This window comes from Vulpes lagopus, chromosome 2 (genome assembly GCF_018345385.1).
Source record: "Vulpes lagopus strain Blue_001 chromosome 2, ASM1834538v1, whole genome shotgun sequence".
NCBI lineage: Eukaryota > Metazoa > Chordata > Mammalia > Carnivora > Canidae > Vulpes > Vulpes lagopus.
Genome location: NC_054825.1, coordinates 62,296,739 through 62,318,037, shown reverse-complemented (window position 1 = coordinate 62,318,037; position 21,299 = coordinate 62,296,739). Strand labels below are relative to the sequence as shown.

The 21,299-nt window shown below is 35.1% G+C and overlaps 1 protein-coding gene across 1 annotated transcript in view; it reads left to right on the top strand.

The window, feature by feature from the left end:
• Positions 1–1,207: 1,207 nt before the first annotated feature.
• Positions 1,208–21,299, top strand: part of UNC13C (unc-13 homolog C) — a 586,599-nt gene continuing 566,507 nt past the window's right edge. Inside the window, exons 1-2 of the mRNA XM_041745721.1 lie at positions 1,208–1,853; positions 5,047–5,121. The gene's annotated coding sequence lies outside the window, so the exon portion shown is untranslated. The remainder of the gene's footprint in view (positions 1,854–5,046; positions 5,122–21,299) is intronic.

Genomic DNA, 21,299 nt, shown 5'->3' with positions numbered 1-21,299 from the left:
TGGGGCTGAGAGCCGGGAATGGGTGGGTGGGGTGTGCTCAGCTATTGGCACCTGGCACATATATTGTGTTAAATTGGGGGCAATTATTTTTAATCATAGAGGTGATTATTTATTGGTTGTCACATACAGTAGGTGGAATGTGTTTTGTCACAAGTTTTTGCCTAAAATGCTGTATCAGGCTTAGCTGTTCACTTTGCTGTCAGCTATTATATAGTGAATGTTTAGGTAAGGTAGAGTCAATTCTAAAGTTGGTCAAGGCACATTCATCCTTTCATGTACTGAAAAATGTCACACAAATCTATGCATATGTTTCTTCTACTGTTTGATCTCAACTAATAATAGTTGATTCTTCTTCAGTCCTGGAAACATCCGTCTATTTTCTAAAAGATGAGGGAAAGTAGGTAGAAGAAAGCCAACAGACCAGATGCAGCCTAAAATCTATAAATTATTCCAGGACTTGAGCTTCTTTAAGGCTCTATTTTAAGATCCAGTACTTTTTCTGTTTGTTTCAACAGGAGGGTTAGAGGATAGAAAATGCTTTATTGATAGAAAGTGGGAGCTGTTACTCCCTCCACCTCCTCGACTCAGCAAAACTAAAAAAGCAAGCCCATCCAACTCCTAGTCAGATCTTTAGAACATTAACATCAAATGGAAAGACGCTGTTTCTAAGTGAGAAGCAAAACCTTTCCATCACAGTAAGTTTGTCACCATTTCCTACTTTGATTTGTGGATGTGTCTTTAATTTTAAATTTATTTATTTATTTATTTATTTATTTATTTATTTATTTATTTATTTATTTATTTAAGAATCACCTTCAAATGGCTTTCCACACGTTAAAAAGAAGAAAACCATCCGGGATGAGATACCAGCCTCTCTTCCCTCTCTATACGGGGTCCTGTTAGCTGCGTCTCAGTGGCTATTTGGGAATTATACTGTGTGCAGTGTACTTTTCATGATTCCAAGCACAGCCAACTACATGTAAACCAGTAATTATTAAATGATCCGTGTTATCAAAGAGGTTGCAAACAGGGCGGCTAGTAGAAGCCGTACAATGGTCTCCGAGGTCATCCCTCGGCGATAAAGGAAAAAAAAAAAAAAAAAAGGCTGAGGAGCTCGGGCATCCAGGCGTTTCCGCCAGCGATGGAGCTGCGTCCCCCAGTTAGTTGTCAGTGCGGTGGTGACGCGGGCCACACCTGGCAGCGGCCACGGTGCATCTCCCGCGAGCAGGGGCGGTGGGGCCCAGCCCGGAGGCGCTGCTCGGTGCAGCAGGAGGGGCGGCCGCGCGGGGAGCCGAGGCGCCCGGGGCAGAGCGAGGCCGGGGATCGCCGCGTCCGTGCTGCATTCCCCGAAGCCGCCGCCGCCGCCGCCGCCGCCGCCGTGGCCCGCGCTCTGTGAAGTTCCCTGCGCGCACTCAGCCGCGATGCTCCTCACCCTCAATTGGTGATGAACCCCGGCGCTCGTCAACGCACGGGAGACAACCCGCTTTGCTTTCTTAGAGACAGTGATGAGGAATGAGCTGCCGAAGGAATTTGGCAAGGAGGAGAGCGAGAGGCAGGTTCACGCCAAGCCGCTAAGTTGTAGGGTTGCTTTGGAGGCTGCTGCCTGGGGAGCACCGTAGAACTGAGAACAGACCCCGTTGCAGACCAAAGGCATGCCTGGTTGCACTTGAGGCACATCCCTGGGATGCAGCCTCCTCTCCTGCTCGAACTATTTGTGGCTGAATAAAAGAAAGGAGACTGGAAACGGGATTCCAAGTGGTATTCCTGAAAGGAAAACCCATACTCTCCAAAAGGAGGGAAGAAACAGCCCAGCTGGTGTGTACATTTTTTTTTTTTTAAGGAGAATCCCTCAGGTATGTTCTCTTTTCCCTGTTCGCGCTGCCCCATCTGCATGTGATTTCGTGTCTGTATTTTCTTGCTTCTTTTTGTTTGCACTTTGAATCACAACCATGGGGGTTCTCCCAGTGTAGTAGATGGCATTTGTAAATGCTCAGCTCTTGGATGTTTATAATGTGGGTGGCTCTGTGTAGGATCATGGACTTCTCAATCACTGCTTTATTTTAAATGCAGAATGATAAATGATTGCTTAGTTTCCACTCAACTTTCAGGGGAATATCCGCTTAGGGACAAACAAGGCTGGGATAAAAGGCTGGGATATTTCCCAATCCCTTGGGCTTTCCGGGGCAAAATTAGAGCCAAAACAGAAAAGTTGAGGGCTTCTAAGAAGGGGTTAAAAGCCAAAATGCCATAGACTAGCACTATGCCATTCAAGTATTTTTCCAGCTCAGCATCAGTCTGGAGCAAATTGAGGTTTACTAGTGGTTCTGCATCTCGAGCTCTTGATCAGTCCTTCAAGATGAAGATCCTGCAGATTTGCTTTCAAGAGATGAATTGCTTCAATTGTGTACTTGGTTCTGTTTTACAGTGGTTCTACGGTGCTGAAGGAGGCAGTCTAAAAAAATCCTTTTGCTCCAACAGCTCGAGTAAACCCTAACTTCTGCAATTACATCATCGATATACTTGTATAATAAAGAGAAAGACAGATATGGCAACAATAGTAATGTTGGCTGCCTTTAGTGCCTTAGGCTGAAATCACAAAGCTTACAGTCAATTTTCCTCATTAGGCTTTAAAGACAAAAAGGAAAGAGGTGGGTGGATAGCACACATAAAATGAGTTTTTGGAAATACTCTGCATTTCTTAAAAGCTAAGAATAGAAGTTTATTTTCAAATTAATAGTAAATGTGCTTTTAAAAATCTTGCTGTCTTTTACACTTCAATACATTATTTTAATAAAGTGGGTACAATTGGCAATAAATTACACACACATGTTTTTAAATTCAATGAGCTTTACTGGAGGGGAGAAATAAGAGAATGAGAAAGTTTGCTGCTTTTTTATATATATCAAAATACATATTTTTAAAGTATAAACACAAAGAGTTAATGCCAAAGCTCTAGAACCTGATTTAAATTATTATTGGTACTATTTTCTTATGATTTAAAAGTCCAGATGGAGTAGAAGTAAATGAAATTTAAATTGTAATTTATTCATGCTCTAAAGTAAATCACCATCCTGCTCTTTTAAGACTAAAACCGCATCTTTACCAAACGTTAGTGACCCAGAGCACTGAATTGGGCCATACAAAAAAAAAAAAAAGGGTAAATCAGGTATTTCAAAATTCCACACATTACTATGATAACAACAATATCAAATATGGTAAGTAACTATAAGCAATTCCTGGGCAAGAAGAGTAATTCAGAAGATGGGCAAAAAGTTGAGTTTGCATTTATTAGCAGAGTGTGGAAAAAAATGGTGTATTTTTTCTATGTTGACATGTTATGTGAAAAGTGTTACAATATCTGTAGATGAAACACCATAATAAGGACACCACAGTTATTTTACTGAATCCATTAAATGATCAATTTTCAAACTGTTGAATAAACTGATGATAATTTAGAAGAATATTTGAAACTCTCATAATTGAAGTTGCCTGTTTAGACCACAATGGAATTCTGCTAAGAGTGTAACTTCAGTAGAATTGTGAACTTGGATTCGAAGGTAAATAAGCAGATATGGGTTTATTTCCTAGCATGATTATTTGTTATCAGGCTTCCATTATAGAGATTTGGAAAGTTGTTCCAGAAATTGTCATCACCATGTGCTCATGTTAAATATGGGATAAACATCTTAGATAAGCCTAGAAAATTCACTTACCACGTGTTTTTTTAATTAACAAGGTAAACTGTTTCTCTTCCTTGGCCATATAACACTTTTCTAGCTAGTCTTTAAATATGAAGCAGTGAAGTATATGATACACAGAACTACTTATTTAAGAACCCGTGGTTCATGGTAAACAGGTGACAACTGTGGTGATTCCCCTTTCAAAGACAAATTATACGATGTGTGTGTGTGTGAGTGTGTGAGTGTGTGTGTGTATGTGTATGTAAAGGTCAGTTGAGAAAGGAATGTCCTTTGTATCTTTTCTGATTTAGGGCAAATCTGTGATTTTGAATATCAGCAAACTTTTGGTATAATACTGTCTTTTTCCCAATGCTTCATGCACTTTCAGTTCTATTGACATATGCAGCTAATGTAATGTTAAGTCCCTACCATAAGTTTTCTGAGACATTATGCCACCTGTACATTGTCTTCCAGTTTTAATACCATCAGCTTTTTTTGTTCTTCATTCTTTCCCACCCATAGTCTTTACTATGGAAGGACTTTCCCCAGAATTTTTGAAACACGAGAATCATGTCTTACATGAGAAAAATACTCCTGCTTTTCACCTGGAATTTTTTGGAATTTTAAATACACGCCAAATTTGTTTCTAAAACGCACTCTTACATATAAAAAGCCACTTTCTCACTGGTTTATATCTAATATCAACTTGTTTGATAATACCTTTAAGATAATATCACATAAGCAATAATTGCAAAGTCAAGAAATTAAATTTGCATCATTTGTTGTAATTTTTATTATTACAGATACTTGCTGGATCTTAAGTGTCCTCTGCTTATGGCTAAGCTCCAGTTTCCTTCCAGCTTAAAAAGGGGATATTTATTAATAGCCCTCTCAATTTGTAATTTTGAGTGTGCAGAAGACCGAGTGCTCAGTTCTATGGTCTCTGTAGAGGTAATGGATGCCACAGCAGTGTTTGCACTGTTTGTGGTATTTGAAGGCATAGGTGGTCTTCTAACCTCTATATCAATAGTCCTCCAGAGGAGAAGTAGAAATGAAGACACATTGAATCATTTCTCCTTCTCTTGTGAAAATGGCTGTGATCCAAGAGGCATAAATGTTTCCCGTCTCTTGCATATCCTCATTATGTAGTTTAGCCTCAGCATATAGAAAATATTATAATTTGATGTGGGAAATATTTTGTATTATTTGTCCTGCATTAGTGAGTTAAAGTATTTTGTGGAAATAAATAATGGTTAGCAAGATATAAACTTAAAATTATGAATAACACTCAGGGTTTGGAAAGTAGTTTTAAAAAGTGATCAGAGAATATGGATTTTCCTCTAAAATACTTTCTTGTCTCCCTTAGAGTTTTACAACTTCACCTTCAGCCTGTCTCTATTCTCAACAGCCAGTCTCCCTGAGTCCATGTCCTATGTTCAAGGTAAGATATGCTTTTTTCCCTGAGTATTCTGGTTTTTGAGAAGCTAAGTGCAATGTGTCTTCTTGAGAAACAAAAAAATAATAATTTGAATGAAAATACTTTGCTTCATGTGTTTCATAATTTGAAATAACATAACCCAGAAGTAGCTTTTCCAGGCACATTAAACCTAAGGGGAAAAAAAAGCAAAAGAGTAGTTTTCAAATAGGGGTGACGATTTCTGTTTTATAGATGGAAGAACTGAAGACTTGGGCACAATCACTGAGGTATGTTTCTGAGGGGGGACAATGTTGAGCTGATCCTAGAAACACTGGAGAAAGAAGGGCCATGTTTTAAATCATGTCATTGTTAAGAGGCACATAGCTAAAAACATTTTTTAAAAAAAACTTTAAATAATTGCTTTATTTGTGAGTACCATTTAGTAAAAATTGCCAGTCAGATAAAAATAGAGAATTAATGCATGCATTCTAACCAGAGTCCCATGCTTTTTTTGTTGTCTAGTAGAAAATACTATAGTTAGTTGAATCCTGGTTCATTCTCCAACTGGCTGGATAAACTGGGGCTGTCGTTTTCTAAGCATTAATTTTCTCATCTGTGAAAAACTTTGATGCTCATGAAGACATAGTTCGTAGACTCAGAAATTCTATAAAATATACATATGCAGACTCCATGGAGTTGACTCTATTTGAAATGTAGCTACAGAATTACTTGATTCTGGTTTGCTTCTCCTGAGGCTCGCGATTTATAAATATCAATTCCTGCCTGACAAACTGAAGAAGCAGTGTTAATACTTTTAGGACTTTTACAAAATTTGTCAATTTGTTTTCCTTCTCATACAAGGCAATGACAAGTATTGGCTTCATCATATTCCATGAAACTGCATATTTTGTATACAAAATATAAAACATTTGCTGCAACTTTGATAGATGTTGAAGTGCTGTCATTTTGTTACAAGAAACAAATGGTATTCAGGTACTTAGTTGCTCACTTTATTAGCATCATTCCTAGAACAATTTTATTGAGACTCAGCTTTTAAAAATAAAGTGTATGTGCATACTCAGTCATTTGAGTGGATTTGTTCTCTCTTCTTTCAGCTGTCTTCCCCTCTGGATGGGCACACTTGTAAAAATATGCTAGAAAGGGATTTCAGGGCTGTCTCATGACTGAAGGGACAAACTTCACTAGGGAAAGTATTTCATTTTTAATTTCAAAGAAGGTTGATTGACAGGAGGCCAAATCTGGAGATTAACTTCCAATATGTAAAAATTAAAATTTAATTCTAGTTACTTCTTGGAAAATAATTGACAGGATTAGAAGATCATGCTAAATACCCAGTGAATCATCATAGTGTTAGTGGATAGTAGGTGATGAATGGCTTTTTTAAAAAAATAGTAAATAAGACATAAATGAAGTTTGATAAATATAAACAATTATACTAAATGCATATATCAGTGGCTGTTTTCCTCTATTTAGTTTAGCCTTGAGTAGGAGCATTCTTTTGATTCTCTGTCTACTCTTTGTCCTGGTGAACTGGATTTCTTCCGTGGCCTATAATACCTCACAAAGGGGATTTACATTATATGTCTCATCAAAGTGGAGAGATTCAACCTTCTAGTTTCTCCCAAACTGCTTCTTTTCCTGATTTCCTGTCTTCCAGGCTCAAATCTTAAGACATTTGCACTGCCTTGTTCTTCCTCATGACACATATTCAATGACTAAATCTTGTTTTCTCTTTCATACATCATTTCCAGCCATGCCTTCCTTCCTCCTCCTATTGTACCACCTTAACTCAAGTTCTTATCTCTTTATGAGTAAAATAGTACTTCAAGCTTCCAGTTGTTCTATCTTTATGAACCTCTCCTCTGAGCATCTGCTCTATATACTATTGCCAGATTCATTGTCCTAAAAAAATGCCTTGATCATGGCACATGACACTTTCATTTCAAAAACTTTCAAGGGCACCACACTGTATATAAAATCCTAAATTACTTAGGGTGGAAAAAAAAATAAAACAACTGTTTTACAACCAGGTTCTGGACTGCCTTTCCAGTTTTACTTTCTTTCAGTTACTTACCCAATCTCTGACCCAATTAAACAGATTATTCAGTTTCCAAATGCTGAAATTTTATACAATTCTGTAGTACTGAATTATTTGAAGAGTTCATTTGCTAATGTATCATAGACTTTCTTATGAGATTCCTCTTTTTGTCTTGACCTATAGTTTAAACATTTATTATTCCACATAATGTTAAAAAATGTCTTAGCAAATCTCTAAACAAATTAAGTATGTGATCTGAATAAACTTTGGCAAGTTACTCAAAATTTCTACGTCTTAACTTCTCAGTCAGAAAATAATGGCACCATAATGAGCATTGCTTCAAAGAGTTTTTATGAGAATTAAGCAAAATAATACAAAGTACCTAAGGAATACTTGCTATCATTAATCATAGTTATTTATGTTCCTATTCCTCACTACTTTATGTATAGAAGGTGAGTGCTCAGTAAATGTTTATTTTATATTTAATGTGAAATCTATAATATTATTGAGTATTAGAGGAAAGACTACTAAGGAAAGGAGGGAGACCAGTATACAAAGTAAGAAATAACAAAAAAGAAAAAATGTCAGAATGAAAAACATTAGATGCTACTGTGACCTAAGACAGTAATTACCTTAGCAAGAGCATTCAGAACAAATTAGAATAGCTTTGAACACCCTATTTTTGATGAAATTAAGGGCCTTGAAATTCCAATATTCTCATGTGTGTTTTTCATAGAATTATGAAGCAACAAATCTTAATGACTTTTAGTATTACTGCCTATAGGGGTTTTGTGAAGAGTACTACTGCAAAACGCTTCTGGGAACAAGCAGAGAGATTATAGTATGACCAGTGATCCCTGATTTATTCTAATTTTTCAGAGCTCTGACTTCAGGAGGCCCCCAACAGCTCTATAGCAAATGTCAGGATTTAGTGCCCATGTACCTCATGAATAGAACCACTAAAAGGTAGAAGTATAGCTTCAAGAAAGGTGGAAGATGAATAATTAATAACAGAGAAGATTCCTGCCTGCTTTTACCTAAGTCAGAACCATGTCGTTCTCATTATAGATTCATGTCAATTTGGTCTGGTGTACATCTTCCTGTTCTTTGATATTTCTAGTAACAATATTTTCCTCATTAGCTCTGGGTCTCATATCCTCCCCACCTTTGATCCAGATCTTCCCCAATAATCTAGAATGTGGTCTGTGACTCCCCTATTTTACTACTGCAGCACATCCCACTTGTGTCCACTTTATTAGTTTTTATCACCCTGATTTCTGCTTTGTGTTTCTAGTTTCCAAAGGATTCGGCAATAGCCACAATTATGGAATGAAATACAGGGAATTTCCAATGGTGTTTTTTTAGTTTTTGAAAGGAATTCTTAGAGCATCTGTTTATTCTGACACAGGAGGCAATATGGCTAATTACAATCAGGTGCTTTCACCTGCAATATTTCATTTTGGAGGAAAATTTCCCAAAAAAGAGTGAATGAGGAGTCTGAGCAAAAACTGCCTTAATTCTTTGGATGTGCTTAAAATCTTTAAATTTCTCAGTAACAATAGTAAGGAAAGAGACTGCCTATTAGGGGCAAAGTATGGTCAACTCTAGAAACAATTGACTTGAGCCTAGCTTTGTAAGTATTCTTTGTGAGTTTCTGTGTTCCTTGTTAACTTTTTCTTAATGTACTTGACACTATAAGCCTTGATGAGTTTCTCTTAGTTGGTTCCAGTTGTCTGTACTTCAGGCCCTACCTGAAAGATGCTATTTGCTGATTGTTGTGTTTAGAATTTAGAGCTTCGTTCCATGAGAATGAAGATGTTTCTTAGTTTGTGGAAAACTGTAAAAGTTCATAAGATGTGACATAAATTTCAAATGTCAAATCAGAATTATAAAATTCTAGATATGGTTTTAAAAAATAATAGGAGCACCAAAAAGGTACATATCATAGTAATTATAGTTTCTGGATGTTGGGTTTTCAACTATTTTTCAGTGAATCTACATATTGTCTCCATTTTTGTTGTGAACTCAATTTCTGAGTTTGGTTATCTGAAACTTGTAAGACAATTTACTGTACTGCTTAATACCAGTTGGAAATGGACCAAAAAGTAAAGCCTTTTTCATATTTTATGCAAAGAAATTTGTTACTACATATCTGTAAATATTAATGAATGAGAAAACCAAGCAATTTGAAATCTTATGGAGAGATACTATGAACTTCTATTTATCGTAAATTAAAACATTAGTGAATAATTAACTAATTTGTGCCAGTAACTTTGAAACAATAATAAATGCAATAGATATTTGTTGGTGGTGATATTACTTAAAGATTAAGATGTCATCTTGTGTCTACAGTACTATATAGTGATAAATATTCTTTACAGCAGCTTAGAAGATTTCCAAGGCTTCCCCTTAGCACTTTTCACATTGTAACATATTAAGTTATGTTCAGCATAATTGATCTTTATTTAATACTTTCTAATTATTTTGGAAGTAGGTATTTGGAATAAATAGGCATTTCATATTTAGTTAAATAACACAATGTTAATGATGAGAGGTGGCTGGGTAATTAGAATTCTATTTATTTGTTTTGAGGCATAGTAGAAATGACCTTTGGAAAGTAAGTTAATTCTTATATGGATTGATTATTAGCATTAAGGGAAATACTCTGTACTGAGATCACAGACTGGCTCCTAACACATCATATTGTAAGAGGCAAACAATTGGTCATTAAGAGGAATGGAAAAGGAATTAATGTTATGCAAAATCCATCTCTCTTTCCAAAAGAGCAATTCAAAGCCAGAATCCTACTGATGGGAAACTTGGATATCAGCTCTATGCATGAAAGATAGTACATTGTTAATATTTCTGAATATTGTTAATATTTCTGAATATTAGCAGGTTTATATTAATTAATTAATTTTGTTTAGTTCACTACTGAAATTCATCTGAGGGTCCTGAGGCCTCAACGGATGGGTACATACAGTGGGGCTGAAGTGTCACAAACAATAAGAGAAAGTCAAGCTTGGATTTGAAATATGTCTGCAAAATTCATGTTTCAGAAATCCCAGCATGCCAAAAATGACTGTGTTTATATTTTCTGTTCTTGCTGTATGCCTTAGGCTGCCTGAGGGACATCTCCTGTACCTTTCTGACTGGGAAGTGTATATCCTGCTTTTGAGCTGCTGCCTTTGTCCTAATTAGATGAGCTATAAAACATTTGGAGTCTAGGGGATTCCTTCTGGGTTAATTACAGAGCTGTAAGCAGCTTTTGCAGAAGAAGAAAGCAAATTCAATTTTAGACAAGATGTGTCTGTGTGGCATTAATGTGTGGTTGTCTGTGCAGAGGCCAAAAGGTTTGGCTTTTTTGATGCCTGTCTCCCTCACCACTTAATCTGGTCTTAACTGGTAGTGCCTGTACCTGTCTTCTTTTTTATTCTTCACTAGATTATGAGTTCTGTGAGAGCAAGATGTATGCTATTGTTCTCACTGCCAAAGTGGTAGAATGCTTACATATATTTTTATTAGTTGAAGAGAAAAAACCCTGGTGAATTAAAATTATTCTGATGGTTACAATACAACAATTTCCTGTGTTTTACATTATTAATAGCAAAATATAATGCTTAAAAGAGTTTTTATTGATATTTAAAGAAGAGGGGACAATGTAGACTATGATTATTGGTAGACAGAATATTCCAGGCAGAGGGAATACTTGTGGGGCAAAAGGAATTAACAAAATTGTGAGTGGAGAGCAGGAAGCTGTTTTTGTTGATATTTAAGACGCTTTGGGGGACTTGGCTAGGATCTATAAAAAGAATGAGGAGGGAGCCCTGGTGGCTTAGCGGTTTAGCACCTGCCTTTGGCCCCGGGGGTGATCCTGGAGACCCCGGACCAAGTCCCACATCAGGCTCCCTGCATGGAGCCTGCTTCTCCCTCTGCCTGTGTCTCTGCCTCTCTCTCCTTCTGTGTCTCTCATGAATAAATAATTAAAATCTTTAAAAAGAAAAGAATGAGGAAATGAATAAAAAAGGGACTTGCCACCAAAAGTTCTTACATCTACTGGGAGAGGGAAACATGCACACAAATTATTATATAAGACGTGGATTAAGGGGGGGGTGTTGACAAAGTAGTGAATGTGAGCTAAATAGGAACTATAAATGGAAGGAATGAATTATAAAATTACACACTGAGACAATTATGGTCTGGGGAAGTGGAAATGAAAGCACACTCTCTTTAAGCAAAGAGGTAAAGATATGTCTTGAGGGAGCAGAGAATATATAGTGAGGAGTAGGACTGTTGATAAGTCTGAATTTTACAGTGTAGGCATCAAGAAGTCACTTTTTGATGGAAATAGTTGGAAAGAAAATACTGTTTATTGAAATTGCTTGCTTAAGTAACTTTCTCTGTTTATATTGATCTTGCAGAGAGCAGAGACTATTACTGTTTGCTCACCATTGTATCCCCCAAACTTGATATGAGTCACAATACCTAGCTGGTGCTCAATAAATATTTTTTGAGTGGATGAATAAAATATTGATAAATCCATATTGTCAGTATTTTTTAAGTTTTTGAATTCAAATTCAAATTTATGGCTAGTTAGATTCCTCCTGAGTATATCTGTCACTTTTTCATCTTTTCTGGTAACCAATTCTTTGCAGATCACTGTGGAGGTACCAGGGCTACACAGAATTGTCTTTCAAAGGTGAGGCTTATAGCTTTATTAGGGAAAGAAGATGCAGACACATAACATGCTTGGTGTAAGTGAGAACATTACAGAATAAATTGAGCTGTTCCTCTAATGTCAGCATACAGTTCAATATTTTCTATGTTAAATAAATACTTCCCTTCCAAATTGTGATCAGATATTTCTCACCTGAACACTATGGCTCAATTTGCATTTGTCAATGGAGGCAAGGTTATGTAACCTCAATTACACTCTTGGAAAACTGTCAACAAATTCTGATTAATAAGTACTGCTTAATTGTTAAAAAAAAATATTAAGCAATCTTCCTTGGTTTCTGCCTGAAATAATAGCCTGGGAGAAAATTCAGAGATAAAAATAGAAAAAAAAAAACAAAGAAACAAGACATTAGTTCAGACAATTCTAAAAGGCAGGACAAAGGTCTTAAATTAAAACTGCAAATCCTTATGCCATTAAATCTATAGGTTTTTTTCTTTGGCTAGTATAGGATCTTGTGTTTTGCTTACCATGCCATGTAGAACCTGTTTCTTGTACTATTATAAACACAGCCAAATACAAACCAGAGGGAAGATTATTTCTGATTATGTGTCTAGGTATTTCTTAATTTATACACCATCTGTGTTTCCAAAATATCTGCAAGCTAATATCAATGTTAAATTCTCTAGAGAACTGGCTTTTTATTTTTGTGAAATTTGCTAAATACTTTTATAAAGCAAGTGTCACCCCATTGAGCTCCCTATTTTTTGAGTGTAAACATACTTATCCTGATTCATAATTAATTTTTTTTAAACAATAGACAATATGGTCATTCTGTCTTCCACAGTTAAAAAGACCTGTCCTCGGTGCTGACATGTAACACTGCAATAGCTCTGCATCTCAATTTAAGCAGAGATCTCTGGCACTGTTGTAAAATGGAAATTAGAGGAAGAATTGGGCAGAGAAGTCTAAGATTATATTCTTGTTTCTTTTAGTGATTCTGCCTATGATTCCTAATTAGGATAATGAGGTAGGAATTATTTCAATGGGGAAGAACTCATAAAGGGAGAATAGGCCAGCTTGTCCAAAAGGTAAATAAGCCATGAAAAATATGAGTATATGAGTACCTGTTTTCTCACCTTAACCCAATTTCCCATCCTGAGGTGTGTGTGTGTGTGTGTGTGTGTGTGTGTGTGTGTGTACATAGATTCTTCTTCCTCTTAAAACACACCTGTTTTGTGTCTCATCCCCTTACTTTTTTGGAACTCTTCAAATTATTCCAAACATGCAGATACTTATTCCACGTATCCACAAGGTCATCTATGAAAAAGAGAACATTAAATAAAGAAAAAACAATTACAACGCTTTCAAGAGAATACAGCAAATGATTAGGAAGATTAAATGAAGAACAGTAGAGTAGGGAACTGTCTTGTTTTCCTGCTGGCCAAACAACTGGTGACGCAATTCTAGCTTCAATTTTCTTATTCACATCTATGTATAAAGGACATATTAGAGTCATGACTAAGTGTTATATGATAAAGTTGTTAAATCTTTTATTTTTTAAAAGTTTTAGTAGCAGTAGATTCAAATATTTTTCCTGCTTCATACTCCCTTCCAAAAATTATAAATTTTCTTTAGTTTCCTTTTTATTGTAAGTAGATTTAATTTTTACTACTAGTAAAGTTTGAACCTGTGATGGAGAAGGAAAAAATAGTTTCATGGAAAATACACTATATGTAAGAAGTAGGAAAATAGTTTTTGTTTATTTGGTAAGATTTCAGGGCCATGAAGTTCTTACGTCTGGAAATAAGAACAAAAATAGCTATTTTTCTCCCCCCCCCCTCAGAATACTGATGCTTTAATTGGTACTCTAACATTCTTCCAAAAATCCCAGAAAAGTAAATAAGTTAGGCTGCACTGGTTATTAATATGTATAGTCATCAGATTCTTTCCTGAAAGTTGCAGTAGATAAGGTAACACCTGAGTAAGTGGACACTTGAGGCAGAGAAAGGAATCATTAGGTGGAACAGAAATAGTGAACAGAGAGGAGGCCAGGTTGTGGGGAACAAAATTTATTTACTTCACGGACTTTGTATTTATAAGGGTTAGGTATTTCTGTGACCCTCACCTACAAGACTCAGAGCAAATAGCTAAGAGCACTAGTAGATGCTAGGAAACCTTCGATTTGTAGCTAGAAATTTAAGTCTCATGACTCCTTTCACTTTCTGTGTTCATCCTCCCAATCCCACTCTCTTCTGGGAACTATCACCTTGATTTTTGTATCTGTAAGTTTAGTTTTATCTGTTCATTCGTTTTGGTTTTTAGATTCCATGTAAAAGTGAAATTGCATAGTATTTGTCTAATGTATTTCACTTAGCATACTACCCTCTAGGTCCATCCATGTGATTGCAAATGGCAAGATTTCATTCTTTTCTAATGGCTGAGTCATATTCCATTGTGCACACTCACATATCTTTATCCATTCATCCAATGATGGACACTTAGCTTCTTTCCACATCTTGGCTATTGTAAATAATATGATAAAGATAGGGGTACATTGTTAAAAATTACTGTTTCTCTCTCTGTCTCTCTCTCTCTCACACAAGTACTCAGAAGTGGATCTGCTAGACCATATAGTAGTTCTATTGTTAATTTTTTTATTATCACCATATTGTTTTCCATAGTGGCTATATCAGTTTACACTCCTACCAACAGTGTGCAAAGGTCCTCTTTTTCCATGTCCCCACCAACATTTGTTATTTCTTGTTTTTGTGATGATAGCCATTCTAACAAGAGTGAGGTGATATCTCATTGTAGTTTTGATTTGTATTGCCCTGATTATCAGTGATATTGAACATCTTTTCTTCTTCTTAGTCTTAAGATTTTATTTGAGAGAGAGAGAGAGAACTAGAGTAAGAGAGAGCACAAGCAGTAGGGAGGGACAGAATGGAGAGGAAGAAGCAGAATCCCCACTGACCAGGGAGGCTCATGTGGGGCTCAATCTCAGGAACCCAGGATCATGACCTGAGCCTAAGGCAGATGCATAACTGACTGAGCCACTCAGGTGAACTAATGAACATCCTTTCATGTGACTATTGGCCATCTGTAGGTCTTCTTTGGAAAAAAGCCTGTTCCTGTTATCTACTTATTTTTAAAACTCAAATTGCTATTTTTGCTATAGAATTTAATGAGTTTTTAAATATAGTTTGAGTATTACTCTTTTGTCAGATATATGATTGGAAAATATATTCTCCCATTCAGTAGGTTATCTTTTCATTTTGTTGATGTCTTTCTTTGCTGTATAGAAGCATTTTAGTTTGATGTAGTCCCACTTCTTTATTTTTGCTTTTGTTGTCAGATACAAATATATTCATCAGCAAGGCCAATGTCAAGTACCTTATGTCCCATATTTTCTTCTAGGTGTTTTATAACTTTAGGTCTTACATTCAAATCTTTAATAATTTTGAATTAATTTTTGTGTGTGGTATAAGATAGTGGTCTAGTTTCAGTCTTTTATATGTGGCTGTTCAGTTTTCCCAACACCATTTATTGAAGAGACTGTCCTTTTCCAGTTGTATATTTTTGCCTTTTTTTGTTGTTGTAAACTAGTTGATCATATATATGTGTGTTTATTTCTGGGCTCTCTGTTCTGATTCACTGATTTTATACATGTCTGATTTTATATTGCTGACAGCTATTGCTTTTTAATATAGTTTAAATAGAGATCATGATGCAGCTTTGTATCTTTATCAAAACTGCTTTGGCTATTTGGGGTCTTTTGTGGTTCCCTACAAATTTTAGGATTGCTCTATGAAAGACCACTGGAATTCTGATAGGGATTGCATTAAATCTGTATATTTCTTGGATAATATAGACATTTTTGTAATATTAATTATTCAAAACCATGAAAATGTAATATCTTTCTATTTATTTGTGGCTTCTTCAATTTCTTTAATCAGTGACTTTTAGTTTTCAGGGTACAGGTCTTTGACCTCTTTGCTTAAGTTTTTTCCGAGGTAGTTTATTCTTTTTGATGTAAATATAAATGAAATTGTTTTCTTGATTTCTCTTTATAATAGTTTGTTACTAGTACATAGTTACACAACTGTATATTGATTTTTTACCCTGCTATTTTCCTGAATTTATTTATTCTAACAGTTTTGAGTGTGTGTGTGTGTGTGTGTGTGTTGTGTGTGTGTGTCATCCTCACAGTTTTCCTTACATAAAATAATGTCATTCACAAAGTTGACGATTTTATTTCTTCCTTTTCAATTTGGACTTTTTTTCCTTGCCTAATTGCTCTGGCAATGACTTCTAATACTATGTTGAATAAAAGTGGGAAAAGTGGGAATCCTTGTCTTGTTTCTATTATTCTTGTTATTATGTTGAGGTATATGCTATCTACATTTACTTTGCTAAGAATTGTTGCCATAGGGACACCTGAGTGGCTAAGCGGTTGGGCATCTCCCTTCAGCTCAGGGTGTGATCCCCGGTCTAGGGATCGAGTTCCACATCAGACTCCCTGCAAGGAGCCTGCTTCTCCCTCTGCCTTTGTCTCTGCCTCTCTCTCCCTCTCTCTCTCTTTGTCTCTCATGAATAAATAAATAAAATCTTAAAAAAAGAATTGTTACCATAAATGGATGTAGAATTTTCTCAAATGTTTTTTATGCATATACTGAGATGATCATATAATTTTTATCCTTCATTTTGTTAATGTGGTATATTATGTTGATTGATTTGCAGATACCGAATCATCCTTGCATCTCTAGAATAAATCTTACTTGGTCATAGTGTATGATCCCTTTAATGTATAGTTGACTTCAATTTGCTAATATTTTGTTGAGATTTTTTCATCTATGTTCATCATGGATATTGTCCTGTAATTTTTGTGAGTTTGTGATGTACTTGTTTGCTTTTGATATTAGACTAATGCTGTCTTTGTAAAATGAGTTTGAAAATGTTTTTTCTCTTCAATTTTCTTGAATTTTGAGGAGGATAGATATTAAAGTGTTTGGTAGAATTCACCAGTAAAGCCATTCTGTCTCCTTACTAGTATTGGTCTATTCAAACTTTCTATTTCTTCCTGATTGTCTTAGAATATTGTATGATCGTAAGAATCTATGTATTTCTTCTAGGATGTCCAACTTTTTGGCATATAATTGTTCATAGTTTCTTAAATGATCCTTTGTATTTCTGTGGTATCAGTTGTAACTTCTCTTTCCTGATTTTATTTTTTGAGCCCTTCCTCTCTTTGTTGGTGAGACTAGCCAAACATTTGTCAATTTTCCTTGTCTTTTCAAAGAACCAGCTCTTAGGTTCATTGATCTTTTCTACTGTGTTTTATTTTATTTATTTCTACTCTGATCTTTATTATTTATTTCCTTCTACTAACTATGGGCTTTTTTTTGTCCTTATTTGCATAGTCCCCTTAGGTGTAAAGTTAGGTTGTTTGAAACTCTTCTTGTATTTTTGAGGTAGGCCTATATTGTTATGACCTTCCCTCTTAGATCATTTTTTGTTGCATTTTATAGATTTTAGTATGTTGTAATCCATTTTCATTTGTATCTAGGTATTTTTTAAAATTTCCTTTGTTTTTGTTATTGACTCAATGGGTTGTTCAATAGCATGCTGTTTAACCTCCACATATTTAGGATATTTCCAGTTTTATTCCTGTAATTGATTTCAAATGTGTACCTTTATGATCCAGAAAGATGCTTGATATGATTTCAGTCTTCTTAAATTTATTGAAACTTGTTTCGTATCCTAATATGTGATCTACCCTAGAGAATATTTCATGGCCACTTAAGAATATGAATTCTGTTGCTTTTGGATGAAGTCTTCTGTACATATCTATTAAGTCTATCTTATCTATCTCATCTAAAGTGTTATTTAAGGCCAATATTTCTTTTTTGAATTTTGTCTGGATGATATGTCCATTGATGTAAGTGGGGTGTTAAAGACCCCTAGTCTCTTTAGGTCTTGAAATTTGCTTTATATAGTTAGGTGTTTTTATGTTGGGTGCATATATATTTACAAATGTTATATCTTCTTGTTCGATTGATTTTTTTATAATTATGTAATACCCAATGTCCATCTTTGTCTCTTACTACAGTTTATATTTTGTTTAATATGAGTATAGCTACCCCAGGTTTCTTTTCATTTCTACTGGCATGAAATACCTTTTTCTATCCCTTCACTTTTAGTCTGTGTGTGTCCTTACATCTGAAATGAGTTTCTATAGGCAGCATATAAATGAGCCTTTTTAAAAATCCATGCAGCCACTCTGTCTTTTGATTAGAAAATTTAGTCCATTTACATTTAAAGTAAAAGTAATAATTGATAGGTATATACTTATTGTCATTGTGTTAATTGTTTTCTGGCTGTTTTTGTAGTGTCTCTTTGTTCCTTTTTTCTTATTCTCTTAAAGTTTGATGATTTTCTTTAGATTTATAGTCCATTCTCATTTTCTATTGTGAATCTACTAAAGGATTTTGCCTGGTGGTTCAAATACAGCATCCTTTATGTATAACAGTTGATTTCAAGTTGACTGCAACTTGAGCTTGAATGCACTCTAAAACTCTCCATTTTTAATCCTTTCCCATGGCTTATGTTTTAGATGTCACATTCTATGTCTTTTATTTTATGTATCCCTTAACTAATTATTGTAGCTTTAGTTAATATTATTACTTTTATCTTTTAACCTTCATATGAGCTTTATATTTTAGTATATGTGCTGCCAAGGTGACCACTCATACTAGCTTTATAAATGATTAATTCACTATCTTTACTATAAATTTATATTTACTAGTGAGATTTATTTTTTTACTTTTGTACATTTTCTTATCATTAATTAGTGCTATCACTTCAGCTTAAAGAAGTCCTCTAACACTTCTACTAAGGCTAGTTTAATGTGACAAATTCCTTTTACTTTTGTTTGTATGGAAACTTTATTTCCCTTTTAATTCTAAATGATAATCTTGCTGAGTAGAGCATTCTTAGTTGGCAGGGCATTTTTTTTCCCCTTCTACACTTTAAATATATTGTGCCTCTCTCTTCTAGCCTACAAAGTTTGTGCTGAAAATTCTGCTAATGGTCTTATGGGGCTTTCTTTCTATATAACAAGATTTTTTTCTCTTATTGCTTTTAATAATCTCTTCTTGCCTTTAAGTTTTGACATGTTAATTATAATGTGTTGTGTGTCTCTGTTTTCTGTCTTACTGCAACTCTCTGGGCTTTCTGGATCTGGATGTATTTTTTCTTCCCCAGGTTAGGGAAGTTTTCAGCAAAAATTTCTTCAAGTAAGATTTCTATCCTTTTTGCTTTCTCTTCCCCTGGGAATCAAATGTTGAGAATGTTAGTTCACTTGATGTTTTATAAGTTCCTTAAGCTATCTTCTTTTTTTTTCATTATTTTTTTTCTCTTTTTTGCTCTGATTATGTGTGTTCCACTGTGCCATCTTTAAGTTGACTTATCCTTTTTTCTCCTTCATCTAATTTACTATTGAACACTTCCATTGTATTTTTCAGGACAGTCATTATTATTTAGCATTATTAAGTTCTGTTTGGTACTTTCTTGTATTGTGTATGTCTTTGTTGAATTTACTGTATTCATCCATTCTCCCAAATTTAGCAAGCATCTTTCATTGCCAGTACTTTGAATCCTTTATCAGGTAGATTACCTCTGTATTTCATTTAAGATCTTTTTCTGAGGTTTTATTGTTTTTGTTTGTTTAGAACATATTCCTCTATTTCTTCAGTTTGCTAGGCTCTCTGTGTTTCTTTGTATTAGCAAAACATCTACCTTAAGAATAGTTTCTGAAATTCTGTACAATATACCTATATTCTGAATTTCGATGCAATATGTCTTTTCAATAGAATGTTTACTAGATTTATATTTAGTATATTTAATAATATACTTAAATGTATATTCGGGCAGTTTAAATTCAAATTATTTTTCCCTGGTATAAGTATGTACTTTTTACATTTTGCAGATTGTCTATATAATATAGTGATATAAGGTGAAGGGTTTTGGTATTTTATATCCTGTGTTCAAATGTAGGCACTACCACTTCGGGCAATTATGGTGTTAAGAATGGTGCTTAATTGTGCCATAGTTTTCTCCTATCTGCAATTGGGATAGTATAATACATTTTTTTAGATGACTGTTGTCATGATTAAATGAGATAATTAAAAAAAATATTCAGCATAGTGCTGGAACACAGAGCAGACAAATATTAAATGGCAAGTATTACATTATTCTGTGTTACTCATTAACTTTTGATATACTGTGCTGTTTATGATATATTGTGAAAATAAAGATCATATATTTTGTAGATGTTGAGTCACATAACCTAAAGGTCAAAACTAGGGCATTTTCAGGGACAGTATGGAAAAGTTGTGAACTGGTGTTTCACAAATATTCCCTTCAGTTGAGGGCCATTCCCAAAACTTGGCTCTGGGGACTAAGAACCTTGGTCTTGAAGGTATCCATCCTGGCATCCATTATAGACTGCTCTGGGTATCACTCAAATCCACTGGCTTCAAATGACAGATTAACATCATTTGGAATAGTTGTCTTTTCTCTTTTCGTGGAGAAACTTAAATGAAGCTTACTGGAATAACTAGAGCACTTTTAATTGCAGCTACTCTCAAGACTACAACACATTATCTTCTTCTGTACCTTCCACTATATATCTCTCCTTCCCATAGCTAGCACCTCTGCTTATCCAGTCTAGATAGTTTAACTGGTGGGGTGACTGAGATTATAATCCCTAAAGGGTCTGAGCCCTTTGTCATTTTACCATGCTTATTTACTTACCATCAAATTGGGCAGGGGATTATGAGGAGTTTCCTTAGTGAGTTTTCTTGGTGCCATACATAGTCTTCCTTGTCCCCATAGTGTAATTTCAGCCCTACACTCTCCTAATGATCAGAGTCAGTTCTTCCTGCCATAAATTAGAGTGACCAGTTGGCAACCATATTTTAAGACTCATGGTACTACTTTCACTGTGTCCTCATAGAAACAGTCTTCCTCTGGGACCAGGTGCTCTTGTAATCATAGAGAATAAAATTGTAGGGATAGGAAGTACAAATACTCCAAGTGGGACATTGAGAATTATAATAAGTAGGACCACTACTTGGTTCCCAGACACATCTATTAAGTCTACTGGGGACAGAATACCATGTGATGATCATGGATTTAGTACATATACTACATTCTGAAGTATGATGTTCCATCCTATCAAGGTGTCCCATCCTATCGAGGTATCATTTCTAAGATGGCATTTCAAATATTTCTTCAAAGGCTATGTTTAAATTTTATTAGCCTATGCATAGTCATGAGCCCACTGCTGCATATCCAGTATATGAAGTAATCCTCTTGATCTAGGATGAGATTATGTGGGTAGGAAAGGCAAATTGATATCTGGAATTGTGTTGATTTCAGTTGAAATAAAGATTCCCCTTTATA